The 18,791-nt window shown below is 29.8% G+C and overlaps 1 long non-coding RNA gene across 1 annotated transcript; it reads right to left on the reverse strand.

Moving 5' to 3' along the window:
- Positions 1-7,600: 7,600 nt before the first annotated feature.
- Positions 7,601-7,947, reverse strand: LOC143191786 (uncharacterized). The gene is made up of 2 exons (XR_013004617.1): positions 7,807-7,947; positions 7,601-7,747 (listed from the first exon to the last, which is right to left on the reverse strand). It is a non-coding gene; the product is annotated as an uncharacterized LOC143191786 (long non-coding RNA).
- Positions 7,948-18,791: the final 10,844 nt, after the last annotated feature.

An 18,791-nucleotide genomic window follows, 5' to 3' on the forward strand; every position in this document is an offset into this window, starting at 1 on the left:
AGCGAACGCATTAGAGATTTCTTTTGATAATTTTCCTACTTACATGCATAAATTATTTGACAATTATTATACTGTTATACTGTCTATTATATTACATAATTTTCAAAATGATCAGAATTATATTTTCGACCTTTACTACGTTTCCTGTTTGATTGAACGCAAACCGTTGCCAAGGCCCATCATTTATTTGCGGAAGAAAGATGGAAACGATCTGTCGTATCACAAATTCTTAAGTTTGATTTTAGTAATTTAAAAATGACAAATTCGATAAAAATCGATCATATGTAACTATAGCGACAGAACAATTTCTGAAGTATTATCTGACATAAACCAAGTTAAAAACATAAAAAGTTGAAAATGATGTAAGATTTGATGAAAAAACAGCTTGAAAATGTTTGCCTAAACTCAAAGTTTAGACCCGAACGGATGAAAATGATTCTTAACGTCATTTGATGTCCTGACATCAGATCTTCTAACGGATGTTCTTATAACGGCTGACGATGTTGCATTAAACATCGTTTGGAATTTGTTTTGTGCTGTGATTGTCTTCGCACCATGTGAAAATGCAAAGTCAATTCAAAGTGTTTATATCACATTGGAGGATTTTATATGCTGTAACATGTGCAGAACAACGCTGTGTAAGTGGTTATTTAGTCATTTCATTCTCTATGTCAACGTTATGGAGAGAAAAAAAAATGTAGACGATTACTAATTTTGCTTAATTAATGTAGGTATAAATGCAAAAAATAACACACTTATAAATTGCACAGAATAAATATCCTGGCGCATCGTCACTATCGAAATCAGTTTCACACATGGACAGTGATCAATTTTTTCCAGACACAACAACAAAAATGCCTCAAGAACTTCATCTTAATATATATAATATAAGAAGGAATACTTGTCGAATCTGATATTCGACTAATGGCTGACGCAAAGTTACAAAATGATTAACTCCTGATAAAGCTGCATCGGAATCGTTGTTCACTTCTCGAACTTTCTCGTTAACTACAAATCACTGGATTAAAAACACGTTATCGATAATATGTTGCAAAATTATCATAAGATTGAAGCTCGAATGTCTTTCAAAATATGTTTTCTGCATTAACATCGACAAGCAAGGAGAATTGCTAAACAAAGATATAGAGAAAATCGAAATGCGACCAAGGATTTTGGGACGAAGAGATGATGAGCTATTGCTGTTGAACTTGTAGAAACTTTAATGCGCAAAACAGGTCCCCAGCAGTTTAAAAGATTCAATTCAACATCTGATTATTTCTTATTTATACTTTTTAAGTACAAATACATTTAAAGTAGTAAAATAATCAACTTATTGAATATTTCGAAAACTTATAAACCTTATAAACGTTTTTTTGTTACTCAGGTCCAGGTTTGTATATACTTGTGTAACCATCCTTAAAGAAGCAGAAATTAGTTCTAAAATCTAGTAATATGAATTCACTTTCAAATAAATATAAATTAATTTGATTTAAAATTATATCTAGCAAAGTTCCCTATCGTAAAAAATACACAAAGAACATTTTTTTTATTAATCTCCTAGAACGTCAACAATCTGCCCGTGGGCAATAAGTATTATTTTATGATTTCAGTTATATAATATAACTATCCTGACATGAAGTAGATCACTTCGGTAAGTGAACTAGTGTATAACTTATAATCTAAATCTTAGTCTAGATACTATTCTAACTTATTTTAAAGTCTATCCTAACTTATTCTAAACATTATTCCAACTTATTCTAGAGATTATTAAATTTCACTGTAAGCGTCTATTAATCAGATCGTATGGCAGTTTGCGTTTGAGCTTACGCACTTCACTGTCATCGCGCACATTTAACTGTTTGGCGAGTGCATTGGAATGCACTAATAGTATTTCAGAGCACTTCGCACTAACACTCCGAATAAAACTCGTTATGGGTTCTATGGGGATATCGCGCTGAATCATTTTGTTGGACGTGTAATACGGAGTATCTATTCATTTTATTCTGGAACCTCTGAAGGATATCTATGTTAGATTTGCTAGTATTACCCCACAGTTCAATACCATAGGTCCAAATGGGCCTAAGTATTAACTTATACAGCTAAGCATTGTTATTTAATGATAATTTACATTTACGCCCTACCAGCCAGTAGATTTGGTTTAGTTTAAGCCCAAGCTTTTTGCGTTTTGTACTTGCGTTTGTTGTCTGCTTGCGGAAGTTTATTATTATTCAATTTTACTGAAGGACATGTTCATGTACAAAGGGTGAATGTCGAATTGGTAGATTTTGTCTCATTTGCTTTGATACGCTACGTTTTCAACCACAATTAGACTTTGTTAAAATGAAGTTGGAGATTTCTTGTAGCTGATGTTGGATCCTCGCGTGATGATAAAACCGCTGTATCGTCAGCATATGTTGCAACAGTACTGTTTCTTGAGGTCGGTAGGTCAGCAGTATATAATAGATATAACAATGGGCGAAGAACACTATCCTGCGGAACACCCGAATATATTGGGTGTAGGTCAGTGTATTCATCATCCTGTTTGACAATAAAATGTCTGTCTGTGAGGTACGATTTTAGCAATTGAAAGTATATATGGGGCAAAAGGTTTTTTAATTTAGCATGCAGTCCAGTGTGCCACACCTTGTCGAAGGTCTAAGAAATATCGAGAAATGCAGCGGAGCAATATTTTTTATCGTTTAAATTTTTGTTAATTTGGTTGACTAATTTATGTATTTGTTGTATTGTTCCGTATTTATTACGGAAGCCAAATTAATGGTCTGGAATAATAATTTCCTCCTCTACGATTATTTTGAGTCTCGTAATGTGTAATTTTTCGAATAGTTTAGAGATCGCAGGTAACAGGCTTACAGCAGGATACGAGGAGAGGTCTTCTGACTTTTTTCCCAGGATTCAGAATCATAATGATTTGAGCCGACTTGCAAATGCTAGGAAAGTAATTAAATCTTAATATGGAAATAAGTATGAATGTTATTAATTTGATGCACTTTCCTGACAGCTCTTTTAACATTCTTCCAGTTATTAGATTAAAACCAGGAACTGTTTTAGAATTGTCTTCTTTATGTATTGATTGTTTTACTTTCTTAATAGTAAATATTTCATGTGGTATGTGGTTTTTTTCTGTTGCGGATAATTCAGACGGATACGGGTTAAATAATGTCTTTAAATGTTTAGAGAAAACTTCCGCTTTATCTTTATCATTCCTAGCCCAGGTATTGTTGTCAATTTTAATGGGTCGATTATATTGTTCAGGTTTTGAAATTTTTGTTGTTACTTTCCATAGAGATCCGTTACATCAGTTGCCGTTAATTTTTCTAAATAGTTTTGAATACCTAAGTTTTGTTCCTTATTTGTTAGCTCTTTCAGAACTTGCGTGGCCTTACAAAGAACATGAAACAAACTATTGTTGAAAAGATATTGTTTTCATGTGTGCCCATAACATTATTTTGTGATCATGCAAAATAAGTTAGTGCAACACATTTAATATAATATGTTACGTGTGTCAAACTAGAATTATTGAGAGACGAATATTCTAGTTTACTATATTAAACAAATATTTCTTTAAATACTAGTGTTTTAATTGTTCTTTATACATACACTAGTATGTTATATAGCGCGATTAATGCAATACTGGATATTCTAAGAAATCGGCGTAGTGTATGATAAAGTCAGTCCACAGTTACTTGAAACATTCCTTGACATAATTAAGTGGAAGTTAGAAAACTGGTAACGGTTTACACTGTATAATGTCAGTGTCAGATGGATTAAATATGCCTAAAGTTCCCTACCGTCCAGTCCAGTCCAGTCCAAGCTTCAATGCAACTTGTATTGTATGTATATAAATTTTCGCGGAACATCCCCATAATTGAAATCCGTATATATGGAACCAGGTTCCAATACTTACTTATATTGATTTTCTACCAATTAACCAATATTTTTCCTATTTTTTAAATAAATATAATAACAATATATATTTTGATCTTATGAAGAAGAAATTTAAAAAATTACTAGCTAAAATTTTAAATAAAATAATAGTCCTATTCTATACTACTCCCATTTTTATGCTGTTTGTTTGTTGTTCCCATTTGACGATGATGATCGATATTCTCTCGCTAAATTTATTTTCATTATTATATATAAATATTATTATTATTTAATACAGTAACAATTTCATTATTTAAGTTAATTAGAGAACTGACATTTAAACATACGGATTCTCCTGTACCGTATTTATTTTTACCTCGGATATTTGTTCATTTGATATTGGTTTGATTTGAATTAATAAAAAATATATGTCCCACTTGTATAGTACTACGATGCCATTTTTGTTCTATTGGTTTTCGAGAAAAACATTTAGATTATTGAGTTATTATTCAAAAATGGGCCAGTTTTTGTTTTGTTATGTTATCACTGTGCGTCGAATCTTTCTCATAACACATTTAATTGAAAGAAAGGTAACTCTTTGAACCATTTGAAGGAGTGTATAAAGTGTATGTTCCAGTGGAGATAGTGGAAGCATCTTTTACCTTGTTGGATATATTTTGGTGTATCCTGTATGTTACTGTATTGCTATATAGTAGAGTATACAATAATTTTTTCTATAAAGTGATTGCATGTATTCTGATGGTTTATGGTTTCATCATTTCTAAAATGCATTTTCAAGTTATATTGGCACAATGTATATTAAACAAAATATTTTTTTTCTTCTTGGGTCTCTCCCATTGTCTATAAATGCCTGAAAACAGTTTTAATTCATCAACCTCCAAATAGTCTCAACAGTCTTTTGGAGCATTGAGTGTCGAGAATTAAATTTTTAGTGTTCTATGATTGACGTCTATACTAAATAACTTCAATAATTATTTTAATTACAATAATTTTAAAATCATTAATGTTAACAGTAAGGTTTGGTTTTTTACATTGATAGTTCAAATAATAACAAAGTAGCAGTAGACAGCGCTGATCAAAATACATGTAAGCCTAATTCTATTATACATTTACTTGCCAGTCCAAATACTTTGTTCTAGTAATCATATTTATTATAACTGTTAGATGCTAATACGCGATAATGTTTATATGTTTCCGAAATAACATTTCATTATATACAACTGGTTTAACCATAATATAGATACATAATATATAATTAATTAGAGATCACAATATATTCTCTACTGATTTTACTACAGTTAAAGTTGAAGGCAGAAACATAATTTACTGAGATATTTCTATATGAATTAATACATAATGTTAAATTTTAAATTAACTCTATTAGATTTTATTTCATTACTATATATAAGACTCACCATAATATTTATTTTGTAGTTATATGTTAGATCCTCCTTTTGATCAACTGAGGTTTATATGAAATTGACTTATTTATAAAGGTATGCCTCGGACCGGAAGTATCGGTGTTAAGCATATGGAGACACACGGCTGACAAATTTAAATTGGCGTTAACCATACCAGAAGATATCTCAACCTGATTTACCCTCAGTCTGATATTACCCCCTGTTTTGCTAAGATTTACCCAACCTAGTTATTAGTGTAAAAGTGTTTTTTTATCTTGTAGGGTATAACAATTTTAAATAATAATAATATTGTTTCGCATTTTCTGAAGCTCTGATGTATTGCTATATATTTGTTGCAACGGATAGCACATAAACCAGAAAATATGTCACAGAAATTTGTGAGTTAATCCTTTCAAGAATATACATATTCTTGTATATATATTTATCTCTCTTCGTGTGTAAATAAATCGACAAAGATCTAACAAATATTTACAAATTCTCATATAAAATAAATTCAATTAATTATAGTGAAATGGTTAATAATAAAGGTGTGATGTGGTACAAAACTGGTGAATATTGGGTCTGTGTCTTACTGAATGTCATATTAGCAGCGAAGCTATCACTGTGAACTTACTATGGATTACTAAACAAACGAGAACCTAACTTTATGGATGACATTGATTGCATTCCTAACTTTATGGATGATTGATGCAGTGTGAGAAGTATAAAGGACTGTATCTACAAGAAAGTTGTTATAAAATTGTATTTATAAATAATATATTTGTAGTATTGTATATTAAAATATGTGGTAATGTAGTAAATAGTTTATGGCCGAGATAATGTTCATTGTTTTATATCCTCAAATTTATAAATTAAAATTAATATTAAATTTTAAAATATATACATTAATATAATATAAAAATTTAGTATTATGCTGTATTTTTCTTTTTACCTCCTCTAAAATATTTCGTAAATTAATGTCATGTTTTTAATGTTTTTTTAATGGCCATTTTTACTATATAGACATATGTATGGTATATATAGTTTAATATAAAACTTATAAACATTACCCCTTTATTTTAATAACTAATACAGAATACATTTTACGCCTTGAAGACTAATACTATGCCAATATCAAAAGTTTGGTTATAGATAAGACACAGCCCTCAAGACGTCCCAAGTAATACTGAGAATATTTAAATATTTCTAATACATTTTTAATGTACCCTGTTCTTTATTATATCTATTGGAACGTTAGTTATTGGAATTTTGTTACAAGTAAAGACCCATATAGATTTTCATGGTACAGACCTTACAGTCCCGTGTAAGAGCGCAATAATGTATTAAACGTTTACTATGTACCTGCTTTGTTTCAACACAATTGTTTATTACATTTACATTGTAGGCTTTTGATGAATACGTCCCATTTGTTCCCAGATGCTCTTCTGATTTATTAACGAAAATTAAGAGGGAAAATCCTACCCAGTGGGGACTTTCTTATCTTAATACAGAACGTATGCATTTGATTCAATGATCCAGCCTGTTTGTTCAAAGTCAATGCAGTTTTAGATTTTTTTATCGGAGTAAATTAGATAAACTAGACCACTAAACTGTTTACGTTTATAATATAAACAACAAATTAAACACTAAAGAAAAAGAAATAAAATTAACAATATACATAAATATTATTGCATCGCAATACCAATGTTATATATTTTTATTACATCATTACTTAATGACGTTTAATAAAACTTAAACTTAATATCGTTTTTATGTAATATTAAAATGTTTTGTCTGGAATATATCAAGCTTGCTAATACAGAATACGAATAGCATAAATATCTTGAAGTAATGTCGAAGGAATAATGAAATTAGCACTTGGAAGCGATTGATCAGGAAACAATCGGTCGCGTGATTTTAACCGTTTTAATAACTTAAATATTGGTAATATTGAATATTTTTTAAATTGTATGTAAATATTTTTATCAGCCATGTAGATTAACCATCTATATGCAATACTAAATATTTTGAAATTATAAATTTACAATAATAATAATTACTTAATTAACATATAATTAATGTAACATATAATGATAAGCGTATGGAACTAATCTTTTCTTCTCTAGTAAAGATAATAAATGGACTTTGGCTTATTATTACTTTGTTTTAGATATTTGTTAATTCAATGTATTGGGTAAAATCAACATTATAATATTATTTGGGGCTGATATTCATATCACAGAAATTAACAAATTATAACTACTTTTCTTTATAAGTAAAATAAAACTTCCTAATTCGTTGTTTCAGTTTATTGTAAACCTATTATTTACATTGTAACATAATAATTGTTACATATTTATGTCAGCTTCATTGCCTTCAATTTTTAAATCACAAATAGTGATATTTATAGGTTCAACAGCACTGGCGTCGTCAGAACCAGTCTGAAATTAAAAAGAATTAAAATAAATATATAGCAGTTTGTTAAAAAGTATAGTCTTACCTGATGCTAAAGTATAACATACTCCAATCAATTGAAAATTCCGTAACTAATGAAGCACATTTTCATTTCACTGACACAAACATTTTAGAGTTTTTCACTAATTTGGTGGCAATTGTACCACAATTACTACTTGCCGATTTCTTTTCCATTTTCTGTTGATTCTTCTCATTGTGAATGTGGAGAAATTTATCGATCACCTGCCGAATATGGCTGTGGGTACGACTAAAAGGATTAGTGTACATTTTTACTGTACCAAAGCACACGGCTTGCACTAAATCTTACAACGAAGCGTTTAGATAATGTAGCGGATACTAACTGTTCGTGCGACCAACCATACCGCTTATATAGTAGCCGTTTATTGTCGTCAGTATCAATGTCAAAACGAAGACGTCAATCTATACAGTTCGTTGGTCAGTGCATGCGTCTAAACCTTCTACCGGAAATTAGTGTCTAGCAATATTGTTAAGTCGCTATCAATGTACTTATCTAGGTCTAAAAGATAATAGGCAAAATACTTATACCAATATTTATGTTGAATCAAAATTTTGTGTTCATTATGTATTGAGTAAAATATACAGCTTTTGAATTAGTTTTAAACAATATAGTATTTGAGTTATTATTTGTTATAAGAACTGTTTCTTTTTTTTCAAAATTTAATTTTAAATGTCATTCTTACCTAGATATATAAAAATCTTTACATTTTCCATATATATGATGTCACAAAAAGAAATTATCATTATTCTAGAATAGGATCATATTAGAAATAAACGAAAGGAACTCAAATTAAAATCCAAAAAAAAGTGGTTATTTGGAAGAAACTGTAAAATATGCGCACAGAATAAGTTGCTGCTGTACCAAATACTATAATTTATATGAACTTATGGATGTTATGGGGATGTTCTGCAAAAAATAATATCAACATCCTAGTGTAAAGAAAAGTGATCCTAAATTTTATTTTATTTTATAAGTTTCTAATAAAATTAAGAGTTAGTTATAGGCCAATGAGTCTTCCTAGATTAATATCTAGTTTTATGTTAGTACTAGCGACCCACCCCGGCTTCGCACGGGTGCAATGCTGATACTAAATTAAATACACTACAGAAAAAATATGAACGTTGTATATAAAAACATAGCGGCCCGCTCCGACTTTGCACGGGCATAAAATATATATGCCTATGTCACTCAATGAAAACATGATTAAAATCGATCCAGTATTTTTGGTTCATTCATTACTGCCCTTGGCCTGCACGCATTAAATTTGGAGTAAAACAATTCCTCTTCCCCTATACTTACTATGAAGAATTCCTGCTATCTTTGGAATATCTAAATTCATACAATTTTTATTACATTACACATTTTTTAACGCAAATTTTAAATTTGTAATATCTCCGAAAATATTTGTTTAATTTACATGCCGTAAGGAACCATATTGATCTATATTAATTGCACACTGTATTTAAGGTACTTAATTCGATAAGGATTAATGCCGTATTGCTTAAAATAGCTTCGTAAATAAGCCATTTTCTCACGTAAAAAAGTAAACAATAAAAATGGTTAATGTGGGTTATCCCTAAAAGATAAACATATACCATCCCGGACTTTTTTGTAGACCTTTTTATGGTGTACAATACTGTAGTACATTAATTTGATCTAACTCGTAGGGTTAGGCAGCGTTTTTGCTAATTGCTAAATAAGCCTAAAAAATAGGTTAATTTACGTCATCACGTTAGAAACCTCTAAAAGTAGCAATGTTGCCTTAGTATATTATGCATGTATTATACATATAAACCTTCCTCTTGAATCACTCTATCTATTGAAAAAAACCGCATCAAAATCCGATGCGTAGTTTTAAAAATTTAAGCGCACATAGGGATATAGGGACAGAAAAGGCGACTTTGTTTTATACTATGCAGTGATAAGTCACTGTAAAGACTAATAGCAAGTAGTCGGCAAGGACTAGTAATAATATATTAACAAAGAAAAATTACAAATATAAATAAATGTAGAATTATGCCAACAATGTAGTCTTTCTAATAGTTCTATCTTATCTTGTTAATTAATATGTTCTATATTGGCCATTGCTTATTATTGCGTTTCTGACCCTGTCTGTCTTTTTAGTCTTCTAAGACATTTAGTTAAATTTTGTTTCATAAATTTTGATGCGAATTGTCTCGCAGATGAATATTAGAATCGGTTCATTGTTTTTTCAATTCTGACATTGAACTATTCCTCCTGGCTTCCATCACCTTTAATTTTTACTACCATATCTTTATATTAATTTATTTGTTAATAACACGGCAAAATATGTTACGTGACAGATGTCAGTAAAATCCTCTTCCGACATTTTTATTTCTTCACATTCTTATATCCTATGTGCAGTTCTGACTGCTATCTGGTATTTCCATATTATTTTATCCGCAAACAAAACTTCCGTCTTCTTTTTATTCTGTTTGAATTCTGAGGCTGATAAGAAATAAATTATCTGTTATAAAGGACATAAGAACTATTTTCAATTGGAGTTCTCCAGTTTTTTCTATATGAGAAAACAATTATATTTGAATTAATTGACTTTTAAATCAATTTACACCATAAAGGTCAATGGAAGAAAACTAGTATTATATAAATATTTATATAAAATTATGGAGTATTGAGCCGATAGCTGTTATTTGATATGCTACATATATGATATCTATAACAAGCTATAAAGCTTTATCTCAACTATTTGTAATTCAATTTAATTTTGAATTGCATTGACTACTTTATTTTTTTATATTTTATTAAAATATTGATGGGTATTATTTATTTACCATTACTGCATTTTTATTATATTTTTAGAGCTTTGTTCCTATCAACTAGGGTTTATCAGAATTGAAGGTACTGCTTGATTGCAAACAACGATCCTGGGCACTAAGTTTTCCGACTAACAAGAGACCATCCCAGAAGACATCCCGTTGTAACCATTGGACCAATTCATAAACAAGACATAAAACCAATTGGATATTGATATCAATAGTATGACTGTTCCTTTTAAGTCACCAAAGGCATAAATATAAATTTAAAACATCCTTGACTTGAGTTGGTTTTGAACTATCAATTGCGGTACTGAGTTGGTTAACATAATTGTATTTATTTTTTGATGTTGCGTCACTGATCTACCAGGATAGTTACATTATAGGATATATTTATTGTGTGGTTGTACAACAAATACGCTCAATTTTACTGAGTGAATAAATTGAATATTGAATATTGTGTAATAAAAGTTGGTTTAATAGATACTTAAACATTTATCAAATCGATGCTTATATAAAATTGTTTTAATAGATGTTCGTGAAAAAATTTAAAACGATTCAATGTTAGGTTATTTTTGTTCAATTTTAATTTGTTGTTATTTGTTAGATTGGCAAAGATATATAATCAAGATAACCCAAGTCACGACAATGACACCACGCTATTTTAAACAAAACACGTGTTCAAAATGATTAGCAGTGACACGTGTTTATTGACAAATGTGTATTAACTAATAATCTAACCCAATAATTTTTTTCGAAGAAGTTTCGATGTTAAATATATATGTGTAACAATATACCATATTTTCTCAGAATTATTAGCACAAATAAATGACAATGCTTAGTTAAAAATATATTTTATCTATAATATCCTTTTATTTTTTATTTTGCCGCATCAATTTACTGTCTACTTAGTTTTATATGTGATGATTGAAATATTAACTATATATACTATAACAGGTCAATTGAAAAGTCCCCGGTCTACCATAGTAAAACATTTTTTTTGCCAAAATAGTTTTTTTATTCAACATAATTCCCTTCGAGGGTGATACACCGATTATAGCGGCCCTCCAACTTTTCGAAACAATTTTTGCAGTACGATTTGTCCTTTCCCTCCAAAATAGGCCTCAGTTTCAGGGATCACATCTTTATTCGACGAAAATTTCTTCCCAGCGAGCATTGTTTTGAGATCTGAAAACAGGAAATAGTCGTTGTAGGTCAGATCTGAAGAATACGGTAGATGAGGAAACAATTCGAAGCCTAATTCATGGACTTTTGACACGATGCATTGTCTTCACTTCTGTGAAGCAGCACTTTCTTTTTCTTCAAATGCGGCCTATTTTCGGCAATTTCGTCCTTTAAATGGTCCAATAACGCTATTTAATAGTTCCTATTGATGGTCTTTCCTTTTTTAAGTTAATCATTGAAAGTTATTCTATGTGCATTCAAAAATACAGACGCCATAACCTTGTCAGCTCATCCTGTACAGTCCACTCGGATAACTGTCGATTGAACTTCGGAATGAAATGATGGAGCCATGTTTCATCCGTTGTCATATATCGACTCAAAAACTCGGCTTCTTTACGATTGATCATCATATTCAAACACTGTCTCATACCCAAATATTCGTGAATGATATGATGTACACGTTCAGTTGATATCTTTAAATTTGTGTGCTATTTCATTCAGTTTCAATTTACGGCCATTCAAAATCATTTTGAGGATTTTAGTGTTTTCGTCGGTAACAACCTCTTTTGGGCGTCCACTGCGTTCACCGTCTTCGATGCTCATTTCATCACATCTAAACTTAGCATACTCATTCTTGATGGTTGATTTTCCTGGGGCAGTGTCCAAAAACTCAGCATCAAGCCAAGTTTTTGCTTCAACTGTTTTTTTTCCTTCAAATAGCAATATTTTATCAACACGCGAAATTCCTATTTATAATTTTTTTTCACAATAACAAAAGTTGCTTCACTCAATATGCTATAAGTCATAAAATCATGATCCGACAGCTGTAAAATTTATACACGCATAATTCTAGTAGCACCATCTATGCGGCAGGCTGGGGAATTTTCAATTGACAATTCATGACTTCAATTTAATTGCTTAGATAACATACATAAACTACTACGTGAATATTATCTTGCTGTAATTGTAGTAAAGTAACATTTAGAGAAAAATAAGTTAAAAAAGAAACAAATGTCTATAATGTGAATAATGTTCAAATAATAAAAATATCATAAATGCATAAACTCGGAAAAAAATAGATATATCCCCATTAATTTATGTTATGTAAAAATAACAATTAATAAAAAAATTAATTCAAAATTAATTTTTATAATTAATAATTATCAATAAAATAACATCTTCCATCTTAGGGTTTTCTTAGAGCTATTTCTCGTTACTCTAGTTTCGAGATGGGATCCCATTATTTAATATTAGAGTAATATATTTAACGCACAGTGCCTAGAATAGCAAAATCGTGGAAATTAGAACATTAGTTAATATGAATGACCAACTTAAAATTCTTTTTGTCATTATATTGATCGTTTTCAATGATAATGAGTTATATTATGAATGTCTACTAAGAAAATTGTACAAAATGTTTCATTGAGGTAATAAAAAACTGTAAGAGATTTATCCAAAAATAGTTACTTTAAAATTTAAAATTAGTTATTACTATTCGTTTACAACAATACTAACAAACGAATATAATATACGAATAAACAAAACCCATACTAATCTAAGTAACATCAAACGGCTTCGAATTAATTGTAATTTATACAGCTCTTAAATACAACATGCGTAAGACCATGTCTGTGCGTCAACTATACACATATGTCACAATAAAACTATGCTTTGTAGAAAAACAAGGAAACACCCAACGATAAACATAAACAGCTCAGCTATTTTAAATTGTTTAAAATAGAATCAATGATTTCGGTTGTTTTCCTTCATATTTATTTGGAATCTTCTGACTTTTAGTTATATTTGCATATTCAAAATTCAGGGTCCTGCTTAAAATGCTTCCAATAATGTTAGCTGACTCATCAATCCCATATTAAAAATATCCATCTTTATATATAAAATTCTTGTGTATATCCGTGTGTAAACTTCTTGTAAACGATTGGACCGATTTTGGATATTTTTGTGTGTGCCTTTACCATATAAAGGTAATAGCTTTTTTTCGATAATTGCTTGCAGTCATCATTAGAGCCGATAATAGCTGCGATACTCTCACAGGAGTTTTAAAAATATTTTTGATTTCAACTGGCGTATATCTATCAGACATATTCATGGTCGCTGGCAATAATTGCGGTTACTATATGTAGAATAAATTAAATGTTATATCATATTGCTATATTATTTCTAATATTACAAGTAAAATGTGCTATCTTCGACAGATGAAACTAAAGTGAACTTAATTCTTATATAACTAGTGTATACATTAGGCCTCGCAGATATTAACTGACTTAGGCCTTTCATAGGATATAGTGTGTTATATTATACTCTGTGTACTAACTTAAAAATTTGCTAATACTTATTTGTTGTTTATTTGCTAAATCAAAAGGACTAATAGGAAATATTCATCGACGTACACATAATGCAGAAATATTACGTAATTCTCCAAAAAATCCTTGACGGACAATGTAAATTTAAGAGACTAGGTTGCAAGCATATGTGGATATGAAAATCGAATCGCAGCGCAATGAACGTCTTCAAGCTAATAGATAGAGATAACGAGAGAGACGTCACGTTCGAAAATCACGCCGAAATAGACTATTGGTTGCATGCACAAGTCGTCATCGGCGTTATAGAAAAAAGAAAACATTGTTCTGCATTTAAGTACAACGGTGAATCGGTTGGTCTCTGCTCAACATCAAGAGAACTTTCATCTTCATCATTAAATGTGCGACAAGAACCATTGAGAACATTATTAGCTGCAGCCACACCTCAATCGAAAAATATATTGCCTAAAATTTGTAAATTCTATTCGTAATTTCAACAATAAACAAAGTTCAAAATGAGGATGGTCGTAACTTTGATTCAACATCAGGATTTTGGACCAAAGAGACGATCCAATTGGTTATTAGTTCAGTTTAACATCCAAAAATTATTCAATATCCTTACAATTGCTTGCAAAACCTTTCTTGTTTATTATTTCTCAACATCTTGTTTGAGGAATTGATTCAATTCAATTCATTCAGTCAATCAATTTGTTTATTATATGTATTTTTACTTGTACATGTATTAGCTCTTTGTCTAAAGCTGCATTTCAGATGATACTATATATTTTCTATTGATTGTTGCATAAAGGAATAGCTTATTACTATTTAATTGCTATAATAAAATTTCCAGACTAATTGTAAATATCTTTTATATAAGGTGCCATGTACTCCTTAGTATTACATGATTTACTTTTACATGAACGCTTTATAGAGGGTGAAATCTCCCATCAATCATCAATCAATATTCCATCTGAACCACTGAATGCAATTTTCTTTCTTCCGATTAACACTTTCTTGGCCGGCTTCGTTGGCACAGTGGTCAAGGAGACAGGACGGTCTTACTGCTGTTGCGATAGTCACGGGTTCGAATCCTGCTGGGGCCTGGATGTACTTTACGTTTGTTATTGTAATTGTAAATGTCTTTAGTGTCAAAAGTGGAAAATCCGACAAGGAATAACCACCCTAGTAACTCCAGTAACCAGGCTGGGTGAGATGGGATGTCCTCTGTAATGGTCTCTAAATTGGTCACTGGCGAGTCGGTAGGTATAATGCCGAAGGCTGCGGTTCGGACCGCACGTTAAACTGTAGGTCTAGTCCAGATAAACCATCGTTGGTAAAAAAGGAGACTTTGAAATATTATAAAAAAACTTTCTTGATTCGTCCAGTGCATAATTTTCCATCATATACTCCAATTGACAGATTTTGCAAGAAAAATTAACAAACTATCACAATTTTAGAATATTAACACAAAAATTATTTATTTAATGTAAAAATGCATTAATAAATTAAGAAATATGTGGGCTAATAAAAATTAAGAAACTTTCTTGTTTTAGTTGTAACACTGTATGAAGGTTTCTCTATATAATTACTACTGTATGTGTGACATACACACACGTATATTTTTATTTAATCTACCTGGTATTTTACTCGTATTTGAGTGCATTACAATCCGTTTAAATATTAATGTAGTTTTAATTAACCAATTAGATCCGCATCATTATCGTTATCAAACATGGTTACTAAACCAAACTAGACCGCATTGATATCAACAAATATTATGTAATATCCTAATAAATTGACTAGTTTTATCAAGCTCACAGAAAATCACGATTTGTCCTATTTAGATACAAAATCAAAACAAATAACAATTAGCGAGTTTATGTATTTTATTTAACTATTGCATTAAAACATTAGAGTTTGTTATAAATTAAATATAAAGGCCATTTGTTCAATGGGGTTTTACGCAGTTAAATACTAAGAAAGTGAACATAAAAAATACATATTTTTATGTTTTAAATAATAGTTAAGGATGTTTGCGCTGTCAAGGTCAAGATTGACAAAACTACATTTTGGACTAATTTATGGATTACCTGTTATTTAGACCGTCTAATCTCTTCGGTCTTGAGATGAACCTTATTCGATATAGAGTAAAAATTGCATCAATTTGTTGGAATAAACATAAGACCGCCATGGTTAGCGTTATAAAATTGTCATTTACTCGAAGTTATTCCCCTATGGAGGAATAGGTTTGATAATAACGATGTTTTACGTATTTATTTATAAAACATGTTCCGCATTATAACAAAAAATGTTATTTTTACAAACAACGAATGTTTAACGTTTAAATGATGCAATTCTGAATAGACACTAAAATGCTAGAATTGTAATGACGTCTGCCAATAACGTGAAGCTTTAGGAAACACTTGACAATCTTATATGTTTTTATTGGTATATTATTTTAATTATTTTCAGCTATAATCCCTCAACATCGATGACATGTGATGAAATGTGAACGGTAAGACCCAGCATCTACTTCTATATCAAAATATATTTAGATTATGTATGCTTTATAATACCTGACATCTAAAAATATATCTAAACCAGGTAGCAAGTATTATATTGAAATTAATAATTCACTAATACTATTAAATTTGAACGCCATAATTTTTTTTGCCATAATAACTGTATTATTAGCCAATATGAACACTTAATAATTTTGTCCCTGTTTAAGTTAACAAATAATATGTCAATGATTTAGTCTTACAAATATGTTGATACACACTTCAGAATTGAGGATGTTCTCACACTAGATTCAAATACCTAAACGATAGAAAAAAAACTAACTTCTAGCTCTATAGACTGGCAGACCGAAATGCAAAATTTCTCAAAAAATTAAAAAAGAAGAAGCCCTATCATGGTCAAATTACAAATAACTAATACTGTCAAATATTTTTTTAGTATGTTGCGGATATCGACTAACTGGTATATTATATATGGTATATTCAAACAGTTCTTAACAAAACGAACACTTCTTATGTTATGATGCAAGATTTGCAGCAAATCTAGCCTGAAGACTTGCATTGATAATTGATTTGATAATTAGACATTTAAGGGAATTTAATATATCATAGCATGTTTAACTACAAATGTATAAATGTACCTGATAAAGTTATTGTATTTGCATGTGCTTCAATAATTATGCATGTAATTGCATTGACTAAATTTTCCGGACTCATTAAAATAAACTAGACAATAAAAATACAATATCAAGATAAAATCAATCATGCATCATTGCATAATGACTCCAGTTGAGTGTACCCCACCTGTAAATCATTAAGAAACCAGTTCAGCTCGTATAACGAGAAGAAGAATCAGAAAAACGTACAAGACTTAAAGATGTATGGCAAAAATATAATAAATGCTGATAAAAGATATTTTTTGATATTTTATCCGGAAGATCATTATGTACCGTGTAATTAAAAGGCTTTAAATTAAAAAAAGACTTACACCAACACCAAGTATACTAATTTGAAGTAATATATGAAAGAACCAGAATACAAGATGGCTAATCAGATAAAAACTTGTTGAGAATGTTAAGAGTTAATAAGAAAATAACATTTTTACAGACAACGTCGTTAACCGTATTTTTTTATAGAACAGTTTATATATCCGCCATCTTTACCCAATCTTTATGGAAAAACTCTATACTATAATTTATATTAACATAAATTATTCTGCACATATTTTATACCTAATATTGTTTTAACTATCTTAATAATGCTAAGATCCAATATTTTTACAATAATACAATTTTCAATTTTTTATTTTGTCTTTGTTTGTGAATCTTCTTATAAGCATCCGAATGTTTTTATATAATCTACAGCATAAGGTGGCCAGTTCAGGGAATATTCCAGAAGACATCCAGTCTTATACAGATATTGATACGCGCTTACAGGCATGATTATTTCTTGTCGAATTTTACGCTGCTGTCTAGAGGTATTTAAAATTACATTCTTAAATATCAAGTACATTCATGTCCTGAGGGATTCGAACCCGCGACCATTGCAACAGTAGGAGGACCGTCCTGTAGCCTTAATCACTGTAGCTACCAACCCGGCAATATCTATACTGATAAAAAAGTCATAATAATAATTACTAGTGATTGCGCTGTGGTCGACATTCGATAACAATATAATTAATTAATCATATTTCATGTTTTTCGTTCATATATATATATATTATATATAAGATTAACCTCAGAACTGTAACAAATATAAGAGCATCAAATATAAGAATGCAAGATCTTTCTTTTATATTATAAAAATAGATGTGGAATAATGCATGAAGTAACACCTATAAAATATATGAATAAAACAATTTTGAAACTGATGTTCGACTTTAACATGTATATTAAAATAACTACGAAAAAAACGTTTCCAATTTGGAAATGTATATTAAAGGAATGTATTTACATCATTAAATTAACTATTGATTTTTCAAAACTCTATGGACCTGTAAAGTTAATAATCAAAATAATTGATCCCAAATTCAAACGATAAAATATCATATAGTCACATATCCAATTACATTAATCGTTAAACAACTTAACAATTATCCATATTTTAATTAACATGTTTAAAAATTTTATAATAATTTTAATAATTTTATTTTATTTATTTAAAAATTTTAT

Source organism: Rhynchophorus ferrugineus, unplaced genomic scaffold (assembly GCF_030347505.1).
Source record: "Rhynchophorus ferrugineus isolate W39M unplaced genomic scaffold, kcgeb_rfMv2 rfM2, whole genome shotgun sequence".
Lineage (NCBI taxonomy): Eukaryota > Metazoa > Arthropoda > Insecta > Coleoptera > Curculionidae > Rhynchophorus > Rhynchophorus ferrugineus.